We start from the raw sequence: 24,711 nt of genomic DNA, 5'->3' as shown, positions 1-24,711 counted from the left end.
CGACCTCAATGGGCTTCAATGGATGTTAATCGAAGATATCTGGCAAAGTTAGATGCAAACGCACTGAAAAATATAAGAAATGTTGAAATTCGACTTCAAATTAGGAAGATAGACTTTGAAAATTCTCAATTAACGCAAAGTGACAATCGACCTCAATGGGCTTCAATGGATGTTAATCGACGATATCTGACAAAGGTAGTTGCAAACTCACTCAAATATATAAGAAATGATGAAATTCAACTTCAAATTAGGAAGATAGACTTTGAAAATTTTCAACCAATACAAAGTGACAATCGACCTCAATGGGCTTCAATGGATGTTAATCGAAGATATCTGGCAAAGTTAGATGCAAACGTACTGAAATATATGAGGAATGTTGAAATTCGACTTCAAATTACGAAGATAGACTTTGAAAATTCTCAATTAACGCAAAGTGACAATCGACCTCAATGGGCTTCAATGGATGTTAATCGACGATATCTGACAAAGGTAGTTGCAAACTCACTCAAATATATAAGAAATGATGAAATTCGACTTCAAATCACGAAGATAGACTTTGAAAATTCTCAATTAACGCAAAGTGACAATCGACCTCAATGGGCTTCAATGGATGTTAATCGACGATATCTGACAAAGTTAGTTGCAAACTCACTCAAATATATAAGAAATGTTGGAATTCGACTTCAAATTACGAAGATAGACTTTGAAAATTCTCAACCAATACAAAGTGACAATCGACCTCAATGGGCTTCAATGGATGTTAATCGAAGATATCTGACAAAGTTAGATGCAAACGCACTGAAAAATATAAGAAATGTTGAAATTCGACTTCAAATTAGGAAGATAGACTTTGAAAATTTTCAACCAATACAAAGTGACAATCGACCTCAATGGGCTTCAATGGATGTTAATCGAAGATATCTGACAAAGGTATTTGCAAACTCACTCAAATATATAAGAAATGTTGAAATTCGACTTCAAATTAGGAAGATAGACTTTGAAAATTTTCAACCAATACAAAGTGACAATCGACCTCAATGGGCTTCAATGGATGTTAATCGACGATATCTGACAAAGTTAGTTGCAAACTCACTCAAATATATAAGAAATGTTGGAATTCGACTTCAAATTACGAAGATAGACTTTGAAAATTCTCAATCAACGCAAAGTGACAATCGACCTCAATGGGCTTCAATGGATGTTAATAGACGATATCTGACAAAGGTATTTGCAAACTTACTCAAATATATAAGAAATGTTGAAATTCGACTTCAAATTAGGAAGATAGACTTTGAAAATTTTCAACCAATACAAAGTGACAATCGACCTCAATGGGCTTCAATGGATGTTAATCGAAGATATCTGACAAAGTTAGATGCAAACTCACTCAAATATATAAGAAATGTTGAAATTCGACTACAAATTACGAAGATAGACTTTGAAAATTCTCAATCAACGCAAAGTGACAATCGACCTCAATGGGCTTCAATGGATGTTAATCGAAGATATCTGGCAAAGTTAGATGCAAACGCACTGAAATATATGAGAAATGTTGAAATTCGACTTCAAATTACGAAGATAGACTTTGAAAATTTTCAACCAATACAAAGTGACAATCGACCTCAATGGGCTTCAATGGATGTTAATCGACGATATCTGACAAAGTTAGTTGCAAACTCACTCAAATATATAAGAAATGTTGGAATTCGACTTCAAATTACGAAGATAGACTTTGAAAATTCTCAATCAACGCAAAGTGACAATCGACCTCAATGGGCTTCAATGGATGTTAATCGACGATATCTGACAAAGGTATTTGCAAACTCACTCAAATATATAAGAAATGATGAAATTCAACTTCAAATTAGGAAGATAGACTTTGAAAATTTTCAATCAACACAAAGTGACAATCGACCTCAATGGGCTTCAATGGAAGTTAATCGAAGATATCTGGCAAAGTTAGATGCAAACGCACTGAAATATATGAGAAATGTTGAAATTCGACTACAAATTACGAAGATAGACTTTGAAAATTCTCAATCAACACAAAGTGACAATCGACCTCAATGGGCTTCAATGAATGTTAATTGACGATATCTGACAAAGGTAGTTGCAAACTCACTCAAATATATAAGAAATGCTGAAATTCGACTTCAAATTAGGAAGATAGACTTTGAAAATTTTCAATCAACAAAAAGTGACAATCGACCTCAATGGGCTTCAATGGAAGTTAATCGAAGATATCTGGCAAAGTTAGATGCAAACGCACTGAAATATATGAGAAATGTTGAAATTCGACTTCAAATTACGAAGATAGACTTTGAAAATTTTCAACCAATACAAAGTGACAATCGACCTCAATGGGCTTCAATGGATGTTAATCGAAGATATCTGGCAAAGTTAGATGCAAACGTACTGAAATATATGAGGAATGTTGAAATTCGACTACAAATTACGAAGATAGACTTTGAAAATTCTCAATCAACGCAAAGTGACAATCGACCTCAATGGGCTTCAATGGATGTTAATCGACGATATCTGACAAAGGTATTTGCAAACTCACTCAAATATATAAGAAATGATGAAATTCAACTTCAAATTAGGAAGATAGACTTTGAAAATTTTCAATCAACAAAAAGTGACAATCGACCTCAAACGGCTTCAATGGATGTAAATCGACGATATCTGACAAAGTTAGATGGAAACGCACTGAAATATATGAGAAATGTTGAAATTCGACTTCAAATTACGAAGATAGACTTTGAAAATTTTCAACCAATACAAAGTGACAATCGACCTCAATGGGCTTCAATGGATGTTAATCGAAGATATCTGGCAAAGTTAGATGCAAACGTTCTGAAATATATGAGGAATGTTGAAATTCGACTACAAATTACGAAGATAGACTTTGAAAATTCTCAATCAACGCAAAGTGACAATCGACCTCAATGGCTTCAATGGATGTTAATCGACGATATCTGACAAAGGTATTTGCAAACTCACTCAAATATATAAGAAATGATGAAATTCAACTTCAAATTAGGAAGATAGACTTTGAAAATTTTCAATCAACAAAAAGTGACAATCGACCTCAAACGGCTTCAATGGATGTAAATCGACGATATCTGACAAAGTTAGATGGAAACGCACTGAAATATATGAGAAATGTTGAAATTCGACTTCAAATTAGGTAGATTGACATTGAAAATTTTCAACCAATACAAAGTGACAATCGACCTCAATGGGCTTCAATGGATGTTAATCGAAGATATCTGACAAAGTTAGATGCAAACGCACTAAAATATATAAGAAATGTTGAAATTCGACTACAAATTACGAAGATAGACTTTGAAAATTCTCAATCAACACAAAGTGACAATCGACCTCAATGGGCTTCAATGAATGTTAATTGACGATATCTGACAAAGGTAGTTGCAAACTCACTCAAATATATAAGAAATGCTGAAATTCGACTTCAAATTAGGAAGATAGACTTTGAAAATTTTCAATCAACACAAAGTGACAATCGACCTCAATGGGCTTCAATGGAAGTTAATCGAAGATATCTGACAAAATTTGCAAACGCACTGAAATATATAAGAAATGTTGAAATTCGACTTCAAATTACGAAGATGGACTTTGAAAAGTCTCAATCAACGCAAAGTGACAATCGACCTCAATGGGCTTCAATAGATGTTAATCGACGATATCTGACAAAGTTAGATGGAAACGCACTGAAATATATGAGAAATGTTGAAATTCGACTTCAAATTAGGAAGATAGACTTTGAAAATTTTCAACCAATACAAAGTGACAATCGACCTCAATGGGCTTCAATGGATGTTAATCGACGATATCTGACAAAGTTAGTTGCAAACTCACTCAAATATATAAGAAATGTTGGAATTCGACTTCAAATTACGAAGATAGACTTTGAAAATTCTCAATCAACGCAAAGTGACAATCGACCTCAATGGGCTTCAATGGATGTTAATAGACGATATCTGACAAAGGTATTTGCAAACTCACTCAAATATATAAGAAATGTTGAAATTCGACTTCAAATTAGGAAGATAGACTTTGAAAATTTTCAACCAATACAAAGTGACAATCGACCTCAATGGGCCTTCAATGGATGTTAATCGAAGATATCTGACAAAGTTAGATGGCAAGACGCACTGAAATATATAAGAAATGTTGAAATTCGACTTCAAATTACGAAGATAGACTTGAAAATTCTCAATCAACGCAAGTGACAATCGACCTCAATGGGCTTCAATGGATGTTAATCGAAGATATCTGGCAAAGTTAGATGCAAACGCACTGAAATATATGAGAAATGTTGAAATTCGACTTCAAATTACGAAGATAGACTTTGAAAATTTTCAACCAATACAAAGTGACAATCGACCTCAATGGGCTTCAATGGATGTTAATCGAAGATATCTGGCAAAGTTAGATGCAAACGTACTGAAATATATGAGGAATGTTGAAATTCGGCTTCAAATTACGAAGATAGACTTTGAAAATTCTCAATCAACGCAAAGTGACAATCGACCTCAATGGGCTTCAATGGATGTTAATCGACGATATCTGACAAAGGTAGTTGCAAACTCACTCAAATATATAAGAAATGTTGGAATTCGACTTCAAATTACGAAGATAGACTTTGAAAATTCTCAATCAACGCAAAGTGACAATCGACCTCAATGGGCTTCAATGGATGTTAATAGACGATATCTGACAAAGGTATTTGCAAACTCACTCAAATATATAAGAAATGTTGAAATTCGACTTCAAATTAGGAAGATAGACTTTGAAAATTTTCAACCAATACAAAGTGACAATCGACCTCAATGGGCTTCAATGGATGTTAATCGAAGATATCTGACAAAGTTAGATGCAAACGCACTGAAATATATAAAGAAATGTTGAAATTCGACTTCAAATTACGAAGATAGACTTTGAAAATTCTCAATCAACGCAAAGTGACAATCGACCTCAATGGGCTTCAATGGATGTTAATCGAAGATATCTGGCAAAGTTAGATGCAAACGCACTGAAATATATGAGAAAATGTTGAAATTCGACTTCAAATTACGAAGATAGACTTTGAAAATTTTCAACCAATACAAAGTGACAATCGACCTCAATGGGCATCAATGGATGTTAATCGAAGATATCTGGCAAAGTTAGATGCAAACGTACTGAAATATATGAGGAATGTTGAAATTCGGCTTCAAATTACGAAGATAGACTTTGAAAATTCTCAATCAACGCAAAGTGACAATCGACCTCAATGGGCTTCAATGGATGTTAATCGACGATATCTGACAAAGGTAGTTGCAAACTCACTCAAATATATAAGAAATGATGAAATTCAACTTCAAATTAGGAAGATAGACTTTGAAAATTTTCAACCAATACAAAGTGACAATCGACCTCAATGGGCTTCAATGGATGTTAATCGACGATATCTGACAAAGTTAGTTGCAAACTCACTCAAATATATAAGAAATGTTGGAATTCGACTTCAAATTACGAAGATAGACTTTGAAAATTCTCAATCAACGCAAAGTGACAATCGACCTCAATGGGCTTCAATGGATGTTAATCGACGATATCTGACAAAGGTATTTGCAAACTCACTCAAATATATAAGAAATGTTGAAATTCGACTTCAAATTAGGAAGATAGACTTTGAAAATTTTCAATCAACACAAAGTGACAATCGACCTCAATGGGCTTCAATGGAAGTTAATCGAAGATATCTGACAAAATTAGATGCAAACGCACTGAAATATATAAGAAATGTTGAAATTCGACTTCAAATTACGAAGATGGACTTTGAAAAGTCTCAATCAACGCAAAGTGACAATCGACCTCAATGGGCTTCAATAGATGTTAATCGACGATATCTGACAAAGTTAGATGGAAACGCACTGAAATATATGAGAAATGTTGAAATTCGACTTCAAATTAGGAAGATAGACTTTGAAAATTTTCAACCAATACAAAGTGACAATCGACCTCAATGGGCTTCAATGGATGTTAATCGACGATATCTGACAAAGTTAGTTGCAAACTCACTCAAATATATAAGAAATGTTGGAATTCGACTTCAAATTACGAAGATAGACTTTGAAAATTCTCAATCAACGCAAAGTGACAATCGACCTCAATGGGCTTCAATGGATGTTAATAGACGATATCTGACAAAGGTATTTGCAAACTCACTCAAATATATAAGAAATGTTGAAATTCGACTTCAAATTAGGAAGATAGACTTTGAAAATTTTCAACCAATACAAAGTGACAATCGACCTCAATGGGCTTCAATGGATGTTAATCGAAGATATCTGACAAAGTTAGATGCAAACGCACTGAAATATATAAGAAATGTTGAAATTCGACTTCAAATTACGAAGATAGACTTTGAAAATTCTCAATCAACGCAAAAGTGACAATCGACCTCAATGGGCTTCAATGGATGTTAATCGAAGATATCTGGCAAAGTTAGATGCAAACGCACTGAAATATATGAGAAATGTTGAAATTCGACTTCAATTACGAAGATAGACTTTGAAAATTTTCAACCAATACAAAGTGACAATCGACCTCAATGGGCTTCAATGGATGTTAATCGAAGATATCTGGCAAAGTTAGATGCAAACGTACTGAAATATATGAGGAATGTTGAAATTCGGCTTCAAATTACGAAGATAGACTTTGAAAATTCTCAATCAACGCAAAGTGACAATCGACCTCAATGGGCTTCAATGGATGTTAATCGACGATATCTGACAAAGGTAGTTGCAAACTCACTCAAATATATAAGAAATGATGAAATTCAACTTCAAATTAGGAAGATAGACTTTGAAAATTTTCAACCAATACAAAGTGACAATCGACCTCAATGGGCTTCAATGGATGTTAATCGACGATATCTGACAAAGTTAGTTGCAAACTCACTCAAATATATAAGAAATGTTGGAATTCGACTTCAAATTACGAAGATAGACTTTGAAAATTCTCAATCAACGCAAAGTGACAATCGACCTCAATGGGCTTCAATGGATGTTAATCGACGATATCTGACAAAGGTATTTGCAAACTCACTCAAATATATAAGAAATGTTGAAATTCGACTTCAAATTAGGAAGATAGACTTTGAAAATTTTCAACCAATACAAAGTGACAATCGACCTCAATGGGCTTCAAGGGATGTTAATCGACGATATCTGACAAAGTTAGTTGCAAACTCACTCAAATATATAAGAAATGTTGGAATTCGACTTCAAATTATGAAGATAGACTTTGAAAATTCTCAATCAACGCAAAGTGACAATCGACCTCAATGGGCTTCAATGGATGTTAATAGACGATATCTGACAAAGGTATTTGCAAACTTACTCAAATATATAAGAAATGTTGAAATTCGACTTCAAATTAGGAAGATAGACTTTGAAAATTTTCAACCAATACAAAGTGACAATCGACCTCAATGGGCTTCAATGGATGTTAATCGAAGATATCTGACAAAGTTAGATGCAAACGCACTAAAATATATAAGAAATGTTGAAATTCGACTACAAATTACGAAGATAGACTTTGAAAATTCTCAATCAACGCAAAGTGACAATCGACCTCAATGGGCTTCAATGGATGTTAATCGAAGATATCTGGCAAAGTTAGATGCAAACGCACTGAAATATATGAGAAATGTTGAAATTCGACTTCAAATTACGAAGATAGACTTTGAAAATTTTCAACCAATACAAAGTGACAATCGACCTCAATGGGCTTCAATGGATGTTAATCGACGATATCTGACAAAGTTAGTTGCAAACTCACTCAAATATATAAGAAATGTTGGAATTCGACTTCAAATTACGAAGATAGACTTTGAAAATTCTCAATCAACGCAAAGTGACAATCGACCTCAATGGGCTTCAATGGATGTTAATCGACGATATCTGACAAAGGTATTTGCAAACTCACTCAAATATATAAGAAATGATGAAATTTAACTTCAAATTAGGAAGATAGACTTTGAAAATTTTCAATCAACAAAAAGTGACAATCGACCTCAAACGGCTTCAATGGATGTAAATCGACGATATCTGACAAAGTTAGATAGAAACGCACTGAAATATATGAGAAATGTTGAAATTCGACTTCAAATTAGGTAGATTGACTTTGAAAATTTTCAACCAATACAAAGTGACAATCGACCTCAATGGGCTTCAATGGATGTTAATCGAAGATATCTGACAAAGTTAGATGCAAACGCACTAAAATATATAAGAAATGTTGAAATTCGACTACAAATTACGAAGATAGACTTTGAAAATTCTCAATCAACACAAAGTGACAATCGACCTCAATGGGCTTCAATGAATGTTAATTGACGATATCTGACAAAGGTAGTTGCAAACTCACTCAAATATATAAGAAATGCTGAAATTCGACTTCAAATTAGGAAGATAGACTTTGAAAATTTTCAATCAACACAAAGTGACAATCGACCTCAATGGGCTTCAATGGAAGTTAATCGAAGATATCTGACAAAATTAGATCCAAACGCACTGAAATATATAAGAAATGTTGAAATTCGACTTCAAATTACGAAGATGGACTTCGAAAAGTCTCAATCAACGCAAAGTGACAATCGACCTCAATGGGCTTCAATAGATGTTAATCGACGATATCTGACAAAATTAGATGGAAACGCACTGAAATATATGAGAAATGTTGAAATTCGACTTCAAATTAGGAAGATAGACTTTGAAAATTTTCAACCAATACAAAGTGACAATCGACCTCAATGGGCTTCAATGGATGTTAATCGAAGATATCCGACAAAGTTAGATGCAAACGCACTGAAATATATAAGAAATGTTGAAATTCGACTTCGAATTACGAAGATGGACTTTGGAAAGTCTCAATAAACGCAAAGTGACGATCGACCTCAATGGGCTTCAATGGATGTTAATCGACGATATCTGACAAAGGTATTTGCAAACTCACTCAAATATATAAGAAATGTTGAAATTCGACTTCAAATTAGGAAGATAGACTTTGAAAATTTTCAACCAATACATAGTGACAATCGACCTCAATGGGATTCAATGGATGTTAATCGACGATATCTGACAAAGTTAGTTGCAAACTCACTCAAATATATAAGAAATGTTGAAATTCGACTTCAAATTAGGAAGATAGACTTTTAAAATTTTCAACCAATACAAAGTGACAATCGACCTCAAACTGCTTCAATGGATGTAAATCGACGATATCTGACAAAGTTAGTTGCAAACTCACTCAAATATATAAGAAATGTTGAAATTCGACTTCAAATTAGGAAGATAGACTTTTAAAATTTTCAACCAATACAAAGTGACGATCGACCTCAATGGGCTTCAATGGATGTTAATCGACGATATCTGACAAAGTTAGTTGCAAACTCACTCAAATATATAAGAAATGTTGGAATTCGACTTCAAATTACGAAGATAGACTTTGAAAATTTCCAACCAATACAAAGTGACAATCGACCTCAATGGGCTTCAATGGATGTTAATCGACGATATCTGACAAAGTTAGATGGAAACGCACTGAAATATATGAGAAATGTTGGAATTCGACTTCAAATTAGGTAGATAGACTTTGAAAATTTTCAACCAATACAAAGTGACAATCGACCTCAATGGGCTTCAATGGATGTTAATCGAAGATATCTGACAAAGTTAGATGCAAACGCACTGAAATATATAAGAAATGTTGGAATTCGACTACAAATTACGAAGATAGACTTTGAAAATTCTCAATCAACACAAAGTGACAATCGACCTCAATGGGCTTCAATGAATGTTAATTGACGATATCTGACAAAGGTAGTTGCAAACTCACTCAAATATATAAGAAATGTTGAAATTCGACTTCAAATTACGAAGATAGACTTTGAAAATTCTCAATCAACGCAAAGTGACAATCGACCTCAAAGGGCTTCAATGGATGTAAATCGAAGATATCTGACAAAGTTAGATGGAAACGCACTGGAATATATGAGAAATGTTGAAATTCGACTCCAAATTAGGAAGATAGACTTTGAAAATTTTCAACCAATACAAAGTGACAATCGACCTCAATGGGCTTCAATGAATGTTAATTGACGATATCTGACAAAGTTAGATGCAAACGCACTGAAATATATGAGAAATGTTGAAATTCGACTCCAAATTAGGAAGATAGACTTTGAAAATTTTCAACCAATACAAAGTGACAATCGACCTCAATGGGCTTCAATGAATGTTAATTGACGATATCTGACAAAGTTAGATGCAAACGCACTGAAATATATAAGGAATGTTGAAATTCGACTTCAAATTAGGAAGATAGACTTTGAAAATTTTCAACCAAAACAAAGTGACAATCGACCTCAATGGGCTTCAATGAATGTTAATAGACGATATCTGAAAAAGTTAGATGCAAACTCACTCAAATATATAAGAAATGTTGAAATTCGACTTCAAATTAGGAAGATAGACTTTGAAAATTTTCAATCAACACAAAGTGACAATCGACCTCAAAGGGCTTCAATGGATGTAAATCGAAGATTACTGACAAAGGTAGTTGCAAACCCACTCAAATATATAAGAAATGTTGGAATTCGACTTCAAATTAGGAATATAGACTGAAAATTTTCAATCAACACAAAGTGACAATCGACCTCAAATGGCTTCAATGGATGTAAATCGAAGATATCTGACAAAGTTAGTTGCAAACGCACTGGAATATATAAGAAATGTTGAAATTCGACTTCAAATTACGAAGATGGACTTTGAAAATTCTCAATCAACGCAAAGTGACAATCGACCTCAATAGGCTTCAATAGATGTTAATCGACGATATCTGACAAAGTTAGTTGCAAACTCACTCAAATATATAAGAAATGTTGGAATTCGACTTCAAATTACGAAGATAGACTTTGAAAATTTTCAACCAATACAAAGTGACAATCGACCTCAATGGGCTTCAATGGATGTTAATCGACGATATCTGACAAAGTTAGATGGAAACGCACTGAAATATATGAGAAATGTTGGAATTCGACTTCAAATTAGGTAGATAGACTTTGAAAATTTTCAACCAATACAAAGTGACAATCGACCTCAATGGGCTTCAATGGATGTTAATCGAAGATATCTGACAAAGTTAGATGGAAACGCACTGAAATATATGAGAAATGTTGAAATTCGACTTCAAATTACGAAGATTGACTTTGAAAATTCTCAATCAACGCAAAGTGACAATCGACCTCAATGGGCTTCAATGGATGTTAATCGACGATATCTGACAAAGATAGTTGCAAACTCACTCAAATATATAAGAAATGTTGAAATTCGACTTCAAATTAGGAAGATAGACTTTGAAAATTTTCAATCAATACAAAGTGACAATCGACCTCAAAGGGCTTCAATGGATGTAAATCGAAGATTACTGACAAAGGTAGTTGCAAACCCACTCAAATATATAAGAAATGTTGAAATTCGACTTCAAATTAGGAATATAGACTGAAAATTTTCAATCAACACAAAGTGACAATCGACCTCAAATGGCTTCAATGGATGTAAATCGAAGATATCTGACAAAGTTAGTTGCTAACGCACTGAAATATATAAGAAATGTTGAAATTCGACTTCAAATTACGAAGATGGACTTTGAAAATTCTCAATCAACGCAAAGTGACAATCGACCTCAATAGGCTTCAATGGATGTTAATCGACGATATCTGACAAAGGTATTTGCAAACTCACTCAAATATATAAGAAATGTTGAAATTCGACTTCAAATTAGGAAGATAGACTTTGAAAATTTTCAACCAATACATAGTGACAATCGACCTCAATGGGATTCAATGGATGTTAATCGACGATATCTGACAAAGTTAGTTGCAAACTCACTCAAATATATAAGAAATGTTGAAATTCGACTTCAAATTAGGAAGATAGACTTTTAAAATTTTCAACCAATACAAAGTGACAATCGACCTCAAACTGCTTCAATGGATGTAAATCGACGATATCTGACAAAGTTATTTGCAAACTCACTCAAATATATAAGAAATGTTGAAATTCGACTTCAAATTAGGAAGATAGACTTTTAAAATTTTCAACCAATACAAAGTGACGATCGACCTCAATGGGCTTCAATGGATGTTAATCGACGATATCTGACAAAGTTAGTTGCAAACTCACTCAAATATATAAGAAATGTTGGAATTCGACTTCAAATTACGAAGATAGACTTTGAAAATTTTCAACCAATACAAAGTGACAATCGACCTCAATGGGCTTCAATGGATGTTAATCGACGATATCTGACAAAGTTAGATGGAAACGCACTGAAATATATGAGAAATGTTGGAATTCGACTTCAAATTAGGTAGATAGACTTTGAAAATTTTCAACCAATACAAAGTGACAATCGACCTCAATGGGCTTCAATGGATGTTAATCGAAGATATCTGACAAAGTTAGATGCAAACGCACTGAAATATATAAGAAATGTTGGAATTCGACTTCAAATTAGGAAGGTAGACTTTGAAAATTTTCAATCAACACAAAGTGACAATCGACCTCAAAGGGCTTCAATGGATGTAAATCGAAGATAACTGACAAAGGTAGTTGCAAACCCACTCAAATATATGAGAAATGTTGAAATTCGACTCCAAATTAGGAAGATAGACTTTGAAAATTTTCAACCAATACAAAGTGACAATCGACCTCAATGGGCTTCAATGAATGTTAATTGACGGTATCTGACAAAGTTAGATGCAAACGCACTGAAATATATAAGGAATGTTGAAATTCGACTTCAAATTAGGAAGATAGACTTTGAAAATTTTCAACCAATACAAAGTGACAATCGACCTCAATGGGCTTCAATGGATGTTAATAGACGATATCTGAAAAAGTTAGATGCAAACTCACTCAAATATATAAGAAATGTTGAAATTCGACTTCAAATTAGGAAGATAGACTTTGAAAATTTTCAATCAACACAAAGTGACAATCGACCTCAAAGGGCTTCAATGGATGTAAATCGAAGATTACTGACAAAGGTAGTTGCAAACCCACTCAAATATATAAGAAATGTTGGAATTCGACTTCAAATTAGGAATATAGACTGAAAATTTTCAATCAACACAAAGTGACAATCGACCTCAAATGGCTTCAATGGATGTAAATCGAAGATATCTGACAAAGTTAGTTGCAAACGCACTGAAATATATAAGAAATGTTGAAATTCGACTTCAAATTACGAAGATGGACTTTGAAAATTCTCAATCAACGCAAAGTGACAATCGACCTCAATAGGCTTCAATAGATGTTAATCGACGATATCTGACAAAGTTAGATGGAAACGCACTGAAATATATGAGAAATGTTGAAATTCGACTTCAAATTAGGAAGATAGACTTTGAAAATTTTCAACCAATACAAAGTGACAATCGACCTCAATGGGCTTCAATGGATGTTAATCGAAGAAATCTGACAAAGTTAGATGCAAACGCACTGAAATATATAAAAAATGTTGAAATTCGACTTCAAATTACGAAGATGGACTTTGAAAAGTCTCAATCAACGCAAAGTGACAATCGACCTCAATGGGCTTCAATAGATGTTAATCGACGATATCTGACAAAGTTAGATGGGAACGCACTGAAATATATGAGAAATGTTGAAATTCGACTTCAAATTACGAAGATTGACTTTGAAAATTCTCAATCAACGCAAAGTGACAATCGACCTCAATGGGCTTCAATGGATGTTAATCGACGATATCTGACAAAGGTAGTTGCAAACTCACTCAAATATATAAGAAATGTTGAAATTCGACTTCAAATTAGGAATATAGACTGAAAATTTTCAATCAACACAAAGTGACAATCGACCTCAAATGGCTTCAATGGATGTAAATCGAAGATATCTGACAAAGTTAGTTGCAAACGCACTGAAATATATAAGAAATGTTGAAATTCGACTTCAAATTACGAAGATGGACTTTGAAAATTCTCAATCAACGCAAAGTGACAATCGACCTCAATAGGCTTCAATGGATGTTAATCGACGATATCTGACAAAGTTAGATGGAAACGCACTGAAATATATGAGAAATGTTTAAATTCGACTTCAAATTAGGAAGATAGACTTTGAAAATTTTCAACCAATACAAAGTGACAATCGACCTCAATGGGCTTCAATGGATGTTAATCGAAGATATCTGACAAAGTTAGATGCAAACGCACTGAAATATATAAGAAATGTTGAAATTCGACTTCAAATTACGAAGATGGACTTTGAAAAGTCTCAATCAACGCAAAGTGACAATCGACCCCAATGGGCTTCAATAGATGTTAATCGACGATATCTGACAAAGTTAGATGGAAACGCACTGAAATATATGAGAAATGTTGAAATTCGACTTCAAATTACGAAGATGGACTTTGAAAATTCTCAATCAACGCAAAGTGACAATCGACCTCAAAGGGCTTCAATGGATGTAAATCGAAGATTACTGACAAAGGTAGTTGCAAACCCACTCAAATATATGAGAAATGTTGAAATTCGACTTCAAATTAGGAATATAGACTGAAAATTTTCAATCAACACAAAGTGACAATCGACCTCAAATGGCTTCAATGGATGTAAATCGAAGATATCTGACAAAGTTAGTTGCAAACGCACTGAAATATATAAGAAATGTTGAAATTCGACTTCAAATTACGAAGATGGACTTTGAAAAGTCTCAATCAACGCAAAGTGACAATCGACCTCAATGGGCTTCAATAGATGTTAATCGACGATATCTGACAAAGTTAGATGGGAACGCACTGAAATATATGAGAAATGTTGAAATTCGACTTCAAATTACGAAGATTGACTTTGAAAATTCTCAATCAACGCAAAGTGACAATCGACCTCAATGGGCTTCAATGGATGTTAATCGACGATATCTGACAAAGGTAGTTGCAAACTCACTCAAATATATAAGAAATGTTGAAATTCGACTTCAAATTAGGAATATAGACTGAAAATTTTCAATCAACACAAAGTGACAATCGACCTCAAATGGCTTCAATGGATGTAAATCGAAGATATCTGACAAAGTTAGTTGCAAACGCACTGAAATATATAAGAAATGTTGAAATTCGACTTCAAATTACGAAGATGGACTTTGAAAATTCTCAATCAACGCAAAGTGACAATCGACCTCAAAGGGCTTCAATGGATGTAAATCGAAGATTACTGACAAAGGTAGTTGCAAACCCACTCAAATATATGAGAAATGTTGAAATTCGACTTCAAATTAGGAATATAGACTGAAAATTTTCAATCAACACAAAGTGACAATCGACCTCAAATGGCTTCAATGGATGTAAATCGAAGATATCTGACAAAGTTAGTTGCAAACGCACTGAAATATATAAGAAATGTTGAAATTCGACTTCAAATTACGAAGATGGACTTTGAAAAGTCTCAATCAACGCAAAGTGACAATCGACCTCAATGGGCTTCAATAGATGTTAATCGACGATATCTGACAAAGTTAGATGGGAACGCACTGAAATATATGAGAAATGTTGAAATTCGACTTCAAATTACGAAGATTGACTTTGAAAATTCTCAATCAACGCAAAGTGACAATCGACCTCAATGGGCTTCAATGGATGTTAATCGACGATATCTGACAAAGGTAGTTGCAAACTCACTCAAATATATAAGAAATGTTGAAATTCGACTTCAAATTAGGAATATAGACTGAAAATTTTCAATCAACACAAAGTGACAATCGACCTCAAATGGCTTCAATGGATGTAAATCGAAGATATCTGACAAAGTTAGTTGCAAACGCACTGAAATATATAAGAAATGTTGAAATTCGACATCAAATTAGGAATATAGACTGAAAATTTTCAATCAACACAAAGTGATAATCGACCTCAAATGGCTTCAATGGATGTAAATCGACGATATCTGACAAAGGTAGTTGCAAACTCACTCAAATATATAAGAAATGTTGAAATTCGACTTCAAATTAGGAAGATAGACTTTGAAAATTTTCAACCAATACAAAGTGACAATCGACCTCAATAGGCTTCAATGGATGTTAATCGACGATATCTGACAAAGTTAGATGGAAACGCACTGAAATATATGAGAAATGTTTAAATTCGACTTCAAATTAGGAAGATAGACTTTGAAAATTTTCAACCAATACAAAGTGACAATCGACCTCAATGGGCTTCAATGGATGTTAATCGAAGATATCTGACAAAGTTAGATGCAAACGCACTGAAATATATAAGAAATGTTGAAATTCGACTTCAAATTACGAAGATGGACTTTGAAAAGTCTCAATCAACGCAAAGTGACAATCGACCCCAATGGGCTTCAATAGATGTTAATCGACGATATCTGACAAAGTTAGATGGAAACGCACTGAAATATATGAGAAATGTTGAAATTCGACTTCAAATTACGAAGATGGACTTTGAAAATTCTCAATCAACGCAAAGTGACAATCGACCTCAATAGGCTTCAATGGATGTTAATCGAAGATATCTGACAAAGTTAGTTGCAAACGCACTGAAATATATAAGAAATGTTGAAATTCGACTTCAAATTACGAAGATGGACTTTGAAAATTCTCAATCAACGCAAAGTGACAATCGACCTCAATAGGCTTCAATGGATGTTAATCGACGATATCTGACAAAGTTAGATGGAAACGCACTGAAATATATGAGAAATGTTTAAATTCGACTTCAAATTAGGAAGATAGACTTTGAAAATTTTCAACCAATACAAAGTGACAATCGACCTCAATGGGCTTCAATGGATGTTAATCGAAGATATCTGACAAAGTTAGATGCAAACGCACTGAAATATATAAGAAATGTTGAAATTCGACTTCAAATTACGAAGATGGACTTTGAAAAGTCTCAATCAACGCAAAGTGACAATCGACCCCAATGGGCTTCAATAGATGTTAATCGACGATATCTGACAAAGTTAGATGGAAACGCACTGAAATATATGAGAAATGTTGAAATTCGACTTCAAATTACGAAGATAGACTTTGAAAATTCTCAATCAACGCAAAGTGACAATCGACCTCAATGGGCTTCAATGGATGTTAATCGACGATATCTGACAAAGGTAGTTGCAAACTTACTCAAATATATAAGAAATGATGAAATTCAACTTCAAATTAGGAAGATAGACATTGAAAATGTTCAACCAATACAAAGTGACAATCGACCTCAATGGGCTTCAATGGATGTTAATCGACGATATCTGACAAAGTTAGTTGCAAACTCACTCAAATATATAAGAAATGTTGGAATTCGACTTCAAATTACGAAGATAGACTTTGAAAATTTTCAACCAATACAAAGTGACAATCGACCTCAATGGGCTTCAATGGATGTTAATCGACGATATCTGACAAAGTTAGATGGAAACGCACTGAAATATATGAGAAATGTTGAAATTCGACTTCAAATTAGGTAGATAGACTTTGAAAATTTTCAACCAATACAAAGTGACAATCGACCTCAATGGGCTTCAATGGATGTTAATCGAAGATATCTGACAAAGTTAGATGCAAACGCACTGAAATATATAAGAAATGTTGAAATTCGACTTCAAATTACGAAGATAGACTTTGAAAATTCTCAATCAACACAAAGTGACAATCGACCTCAATGGGCTTCAATGAATGTTAATTGACGATATCTGACAAAGTTAGATGCAAAGGCACTGAAATATATAAGGAATGTTGAAATTCGACTTCAAATTACGAAGATAGACTTTGAAAATTTTCAATCAACACAAAGTGACAATCGACCTCAATGGGTTTCAATGGATGTTAATAGACGATATCTGAAAAAGTTAGTTGCAAACTCACTCAAATATATAAGAAATGTTGAAATTCGACTTCAAATTAGGAAGATAGACTTTCAAAATTTTCAATCAACACAAAGTGACAATCGACCTCAAAGGGCTTCAATGGATGTAAATCGAAGATAACTGACAAAGGTAGTTGCAAACCCACTCAAATATACAAGAAATGTTGAAATTCGACTTCAAATTAGGAATATAGACTGAAAATTTTCAATCAACACAAAGTGACAATCGACCTCAAATGGCTTCAATGGATGTAAATCGAAGATATCTGACAAAGTTAGTTGCAAACGCACTGAAATATATAAGAAATGTTGAAATTCGACTTCAAATTACGAAGATGGACTTTGAAAATTCTCAATCAACGCAAAGTGACAATCGACCTCAATAGGCTTCAATGGATGTTAATCGACGATATCTGACAAAGTTAGATGGAAACGCACTGAATTATATGAGAAATGTTGAAATTCGACTTCAAATTACGAAGATGGACTTTGAAAATTCTCAATCAACGCAAAGTGACAATCGACCTCAATGGGCTTCAATGGATGTTAATCGAAGATATCTGACAAAGTTAGATGCAAACGCACTTAAATATATAAGAAATGTTGAAATTCGACTTCAAATTACGAAGATAGACTTTGAAAATTCTCAATCAACGCAAAGTGACAATCGACCTCAATGGGCTTCAATGGATGTTAATCGACGATATCTGACAAAGTTAGATGGAAACGCACTGAATTATATGAGAAATGTTGAAATTCGACTTCAAATTACGAAGATGGACTTTGAAAATTCTCAATCAACGCAAAGTGACAATCGACCTCAATGGGCTTCAATGGATGTTAATCGAAGATATCTGACAAAGTTAGATGCAAACGCACTTAAATATATAAGAAATGTTGAAATTCGACTTCAAATTACGAAGATAGACTTTGAAAATTCTCAATCAACGCAAAGTGACAATCGACCTCAATGGGCTTCAATGGATGTTAATCGACGATATCTGACAAAGGTAGTTGCAAACTCACTCAAATATATAAGAAATGTTGAAATTCGACTTCAAATTACGAAGATGGACTTTGAAAATTCTCAATCAACGCAAAGTGACAATCGACCTCAATGGGCTTCAATGGATGTTAATCGAAGATATCTGACAAAGTTAGATGGAAACGCACTGAAATATATGAGAAATGTTGAAATTCGACTTCAAATTACGAAGATTGACTTTGAAAATTCTCAATCAACGCAAAGTGACAATCGACCTCAATGGGCTTCAATGGATGTTAATCGACGATATCTGACAAAGGTAGTTGCAAACTCACTCAAATATATAAGAAATGTTGAAATTCGACTTCAAATTACGAAGATGGACTTTGAAAATTCTCAATCAACGCAAAGTGACAATCGACCTCAATGGGCTTCAATGGATGTTAATCGAAGATATCTGACAAAGTTAGATGGAAACGCACTGAAATATATGAGAAATGTTGAAATTCGACTTCAAATTACGAAGATTGACTTTGAAAATTCTCAATCAACGCAAAGTGACAATCGACCTCAATGGGCTTCAATGGATGTTAATCGACGATATCTGACAAAGGTAGTTGCAAACTCACTCAAATATATAAGAAATGTTGAAATTCGACTTCAAATTAGGAAGATAGACTTTGAAAATTTTCAATCAACACAAAGTGACAATCGACCTCAAAGGGCTTCAATGGATGTAAATCGAAGATTACTGACAAAGGTAGTTGCAAACCCACTCAAATATATAAGAAATGTTGAAATTCGACTTCAAATTAGGAATATAGACTGAAAATTTTCAATCAACACAAAGTGACAATCGACCTCAAATGGCTTCAATGGATGTAAATCGAAGATATCTGACAAAGTTAGTTGCAAACGCACTGAAATATATAAGAAATGTTGAAATTCGACTTCAAATTACGAAGATGGACTTTGAAAATTCTCAATCAACGCAAAGTGACAATCGACCTCAATAGGCTTCAATGAATGTTAATCGACGATATCTGACAAAGTTAGATGGAAACGCACTGAAATATATGAGAAATGTTTAAATTCGACTTCAAATTAGGAAGATAGACTTTGAAAATTTTCAACCAATACAAAGTGACAATCGACCTCAATGGGCTTCAATGGATGTTAATCGAAGATATCTGACAAAGTTAGATGCAAACGCACTGAAATATATAAGAAATGTTGAAATTCGACTTCAAATTACGAAGATGGACTTTGAAAAGTCTCAATCAACGCAAAGTGACAATCGACCCCAATGGGCTTCAATAGATGTTAATCGACGATATCTGACAAAGTTAGATGGAAACGCACTGAAATATATGAGAAATGTTGAAATTCGACTTCAAATTACGAAGATGGACTTTGAAAATTCTCAATCAACGCAAAGTGACAATCGACCTCAATAGGCTTCAATGGATGTTAATCGAAGATATCTGACAAAGTTAGTTGCAAACGCACTGAAATATATAAGAAATGTTGAAATTCGACTTCAAATTACGAAGATGGACTTTGAAAATTCTCAATCAACGCAAAGTGACAATCGACCTCAATAGGCTTCAATGGATGTTAATCGACGATATCTGACAAAGTTAGATGGAAACGCACTGAAATATATGAGAAATGTTTAAATTCGACTTCAAATTAGGAAGATAGACTTTGAAAATTTTCAACCAATACAAAGTGACAATCGACCTCAATGGGCTTCAATGGATGTTAATCGAAGATATCTGACAAAGTTAGATGCAAACGCACTGAAATATATAAGAAATGTTGAAATTCGACTTCAAATTACGAAGATGGACTTTGAAAAGTCTCAATCAACGCAAAGTGACAATCGACCCCAATGGGCTTCAATAGATGTTAATCGACGATATCTGACAAAGTTAGATGGAAACGCACTGAAATATATGAGAAATGTTGAAATTCGACTTCAAATTACGAAGATAGACTTTGAAAATTCTCAATCAACGCAAAGTGACAATCGACCTCAATGGGCTTCAATGGATGTTAATCGACGATATCTGACAAAGGTAGTTTCAAACTTACTCAAATATATAAGAAATGATGAAATTCAACTTCAAATTAGGAAGAAAGACATTGAAAATGTTCAACCAATACAAAGTGACAATCGACCTCAATGGGCTTCAATGGATGTTAATCGACGATATCTGACAAAGTTAGTTGCAAACTCACTCAAATATATAAGAAATGTTGGAATTCGACTTCAAATTACGAAGATAGACTTTGAAAATTTTCAACCAATACAAAGTGACAATCGACCTCAATGGGCTTCAATGGATGTTAATCGACGATATCTGACAAAGTTAGATGGAAACGCACTGAAATATATGAGAAATGTTGAAATTCGACTTCAAATTAGGTAGATAGACTTTGAAAATTTTCAACCAATACAAAGTGACAATCGACCTCAATGGGCTTCAATGGATGTTAATCGAAGGTATCTGACAAAGTTAGATGCAAACGCACTGAAATATATAAGAAATGTTGAAATTCGACTTCAAATTACGAAGATAGACTTTGAAAATTCTCAATCAACACAAAGTGACAATCGACCTCAATGGGCTTCAATGAATGTTAATTGACGATATCTGACAAAGTTAGATGCAAAGGCACTGAAATATATAAGGAATGTTGAAATTCGACTTCAAATTACGAAGATAGACTTTGAAAATTTTCAATCAACACAAAGTGACAATCGACCTCAATGGGCTTCAATGGATGTTAATAGACGATATCTGAAAAAGTTAGTTGCAAACTCACTCAAATATATAAGAAATGTTGAAATTCGACTTCAAATTAGGAAGATAGACTTTGAAAATTTTCAATCAACACAAAGTGACAATCGACCTCAAAGGGCTTCAATGGATGTAAATCGAAGATAACTGACAAAGGTAGTTGCAAACCCACTCAAATATACAAGAAATGTTGAAATTCGACTTCAAATTAGGAATATAGACTGAAAATTTTCAATCAACACAAAGTGATAATCGACCTCAAATGGCTTCAATGGATGTAAATCGACGATATCTGACAAAGGTAGTTGCAAACTCACTCAAATATATAAGAAATGTTGAAATTCGACTTCAAATTAGGAAGATAGACTTTGAAAATTTTCAACCAATACAAAGTGACAATCGACCTCAATGGGCTTCAATGGATGTTAATAGACGATATCTGAAAAAGTTAGTTGCAATCTCACTCAAATATATAAGAAATGTTGGAATTCGACTTCAAATTAGGAAGATAGACTTTGAAAATTCTCAATCAACGCAAAGTGACAATCGACCTCAATGGGCTTCAATGGATGTTAATCGACGATATCTGACAAAGGTAGTTTCAAACTTACTCAAATATATAAGAAATGATGAAATTCAACTTCAAATTAGGAAGATAGACATTGAAAATGTTCAACCAATACAAAGTGACAATCGACCTCAATGGGCTTCAATGGATGTTAATCGACGATATCTGACAAAGTTAGTTGCAAACTCACTCAAATATATAAGAAATGTTGGAATTCGACTTCAAATTACGAAGATAGACTTTGAAAATTTTCAACCAATACAAAGTGACAATCGACCTCAATGGGCTTCAATGGATGTTAATCGACGATATCTGACAAAGTTAGATGGAAACGCACTGAAATATATGAGAAATGTTGAAATTCGACTTCAAATTAGGTAGATAGACTTTGAAAATTTTCAACCAATACAAAGTGACAATCGACCTCAATGGGCTTCAATGGATGTTAATCGAAGATATCTGACAAAGTTAGATGCAAACGCACTGAAATATATAAGAAATGTTGAAATTCGACTTCAAATTACGAAGATAGACTTTGAAAATTCTCAATCAACACAAAGTGACAATCGACCTCAATGGGCTTCAATGAATGTTAATTGACGATATCTGACAAAGTTAGATGCAAAGGCACTGAAATATATAAGGAATGTTGAAATTCGACTTCAAATTACGAAGATAGACTTTGAAAATTTTCAATCAACACAAAGTGACAATCGACCTCAATGGGCTTCAATGGATGTTAATAGACGATATCTGAAAAAGTTAGTTGCAAACTCACTCAAATATATAAGAAATGTTGAAATTCGACTTCAAATTAGGAAGATGGACTTTGAAAATTTTCAATCAACACAAAGTGACAATCGACCTCAAAGGGCTTCAATGGATGTAAATCGAAGATAACTGACAAAGGTAGTTGCAAACCCACTCAAATATACAAGAAATGTTGAAATTCGACTTCAAATTAGGAATATAGACTGAAAATTTTCAATCAACACAAAGTGATAATCGACCTCAAATGGCTTCAATGGATGTAAATCGAAGATATCTGACAAAGTTAGTTGCAAACGCACTGAAATATATAAGAAATGTTGAAATTCGACTTCAAATTACGAAGATGGACTTTGAAAATTCTCAATCAACGCAAAGTGACAATCGACCTCAATGGGCTTCAATGGATGTTAATCGAAGATATCTGACAAAGTTAGATGCAAACGCACTTAAATATATAAGAAATGTTGAAATTCGACTTCAAATTACGAAGATAGACTTTGAAAATTCTCAATCAACGCAAAGTGACAATCGACCTCAATGGGCTTCAATGGATGTTAATCGACGATATCTGACAAAGGTAGTTGCAAACTCACTCAAATATATAAGAAATGTTGAAATTCGACTTCAAATTAGGAAGATAGACTTTGAAAATTTTCAACCAATACAAAGTGACAATCGACCTCAATGGGCTTCAATGGATGTTGATAGACGATATCTGAAAAAGTTAGTTGCAATCTCACTCAAATATATAAGAAATGTTGGAATTCGACTTCAAATTAGGAAGATAGACTTTGAAAATTTTCAATCAACACAAAGTGACAATCGACCTCAATGGGCTTCAATGGATGTAAATCGAAGATAACTGACAAAGGTAGTTGCAAACCCACTCAAATATATAAGAAATGTTGAAATTCGACTTCAAATTAGGAATATAGACTGAAAATTTTCAATCAACACAAAGTGACAATCGACTTCAAATGGCTTCAATGGATGTAAATCGAAGATATCTGACAAAGTTAGTTGCAAACTCACTCAAATATATAAGAAATGTTGAAATTCGACTTCAAATTAGGAAGATAGACTTTGAAAATTTTCAACCAATACAAAGTGACAATCGACCTCAATGGGCTTCAATGGATGTTAATCGAAGATATCTGACAAAGTTAGATGCAAACGCACTGGAATATATAAGAAATGTTGAAATTCGACTTCAAATTACGAAGATGGACTTTGAAAAGTCTCAATCAACGCAAAGTGACAATCGACCTCAATGGGCTTCAATAGATGTTAATCGACGATATCTGACAAAGTTAGATGGAAACGCACTGAAATATATGAGAAATGTTGAAATTCGACTTCAAATTAGGAAGATAGACTGTGAAAATTTTCAAGCAATACGAAGTGACAATCGACCTCAATGGGCTTCAATGGATGTTAATCGAAGATATCTGACAAAGTTAGATGCAAACGCACTGAAATATATAAGAAATGTTGAAATTCGACTTCAAATTACGAAGATGGACTTTGAAAATTCTCAATCAACTCAAACTGACAATCGACCTCAATGGGCTTCAATGGATGTTAATCCAAGATATCTGGC

This window comes from Diorhabda sublineata, chromosome 4 (assembly GCF_026230105.1).
Source record: "Diorhabda sublineata isolate icDioSubl1.1 chromosome 4, icDioSubl1.1, whole genome shotgun sequence".
In the NCBI taxonomy this organism is placed as follows: Eukaryota; Metazoa; Arthropoda; class Insecta; order Coleoptera; family Chrysomelidae; genus Diorhabda; species Diorhabda sublineata.
This window is presented reverse-complemented; position numbering follows the sequence as displayed.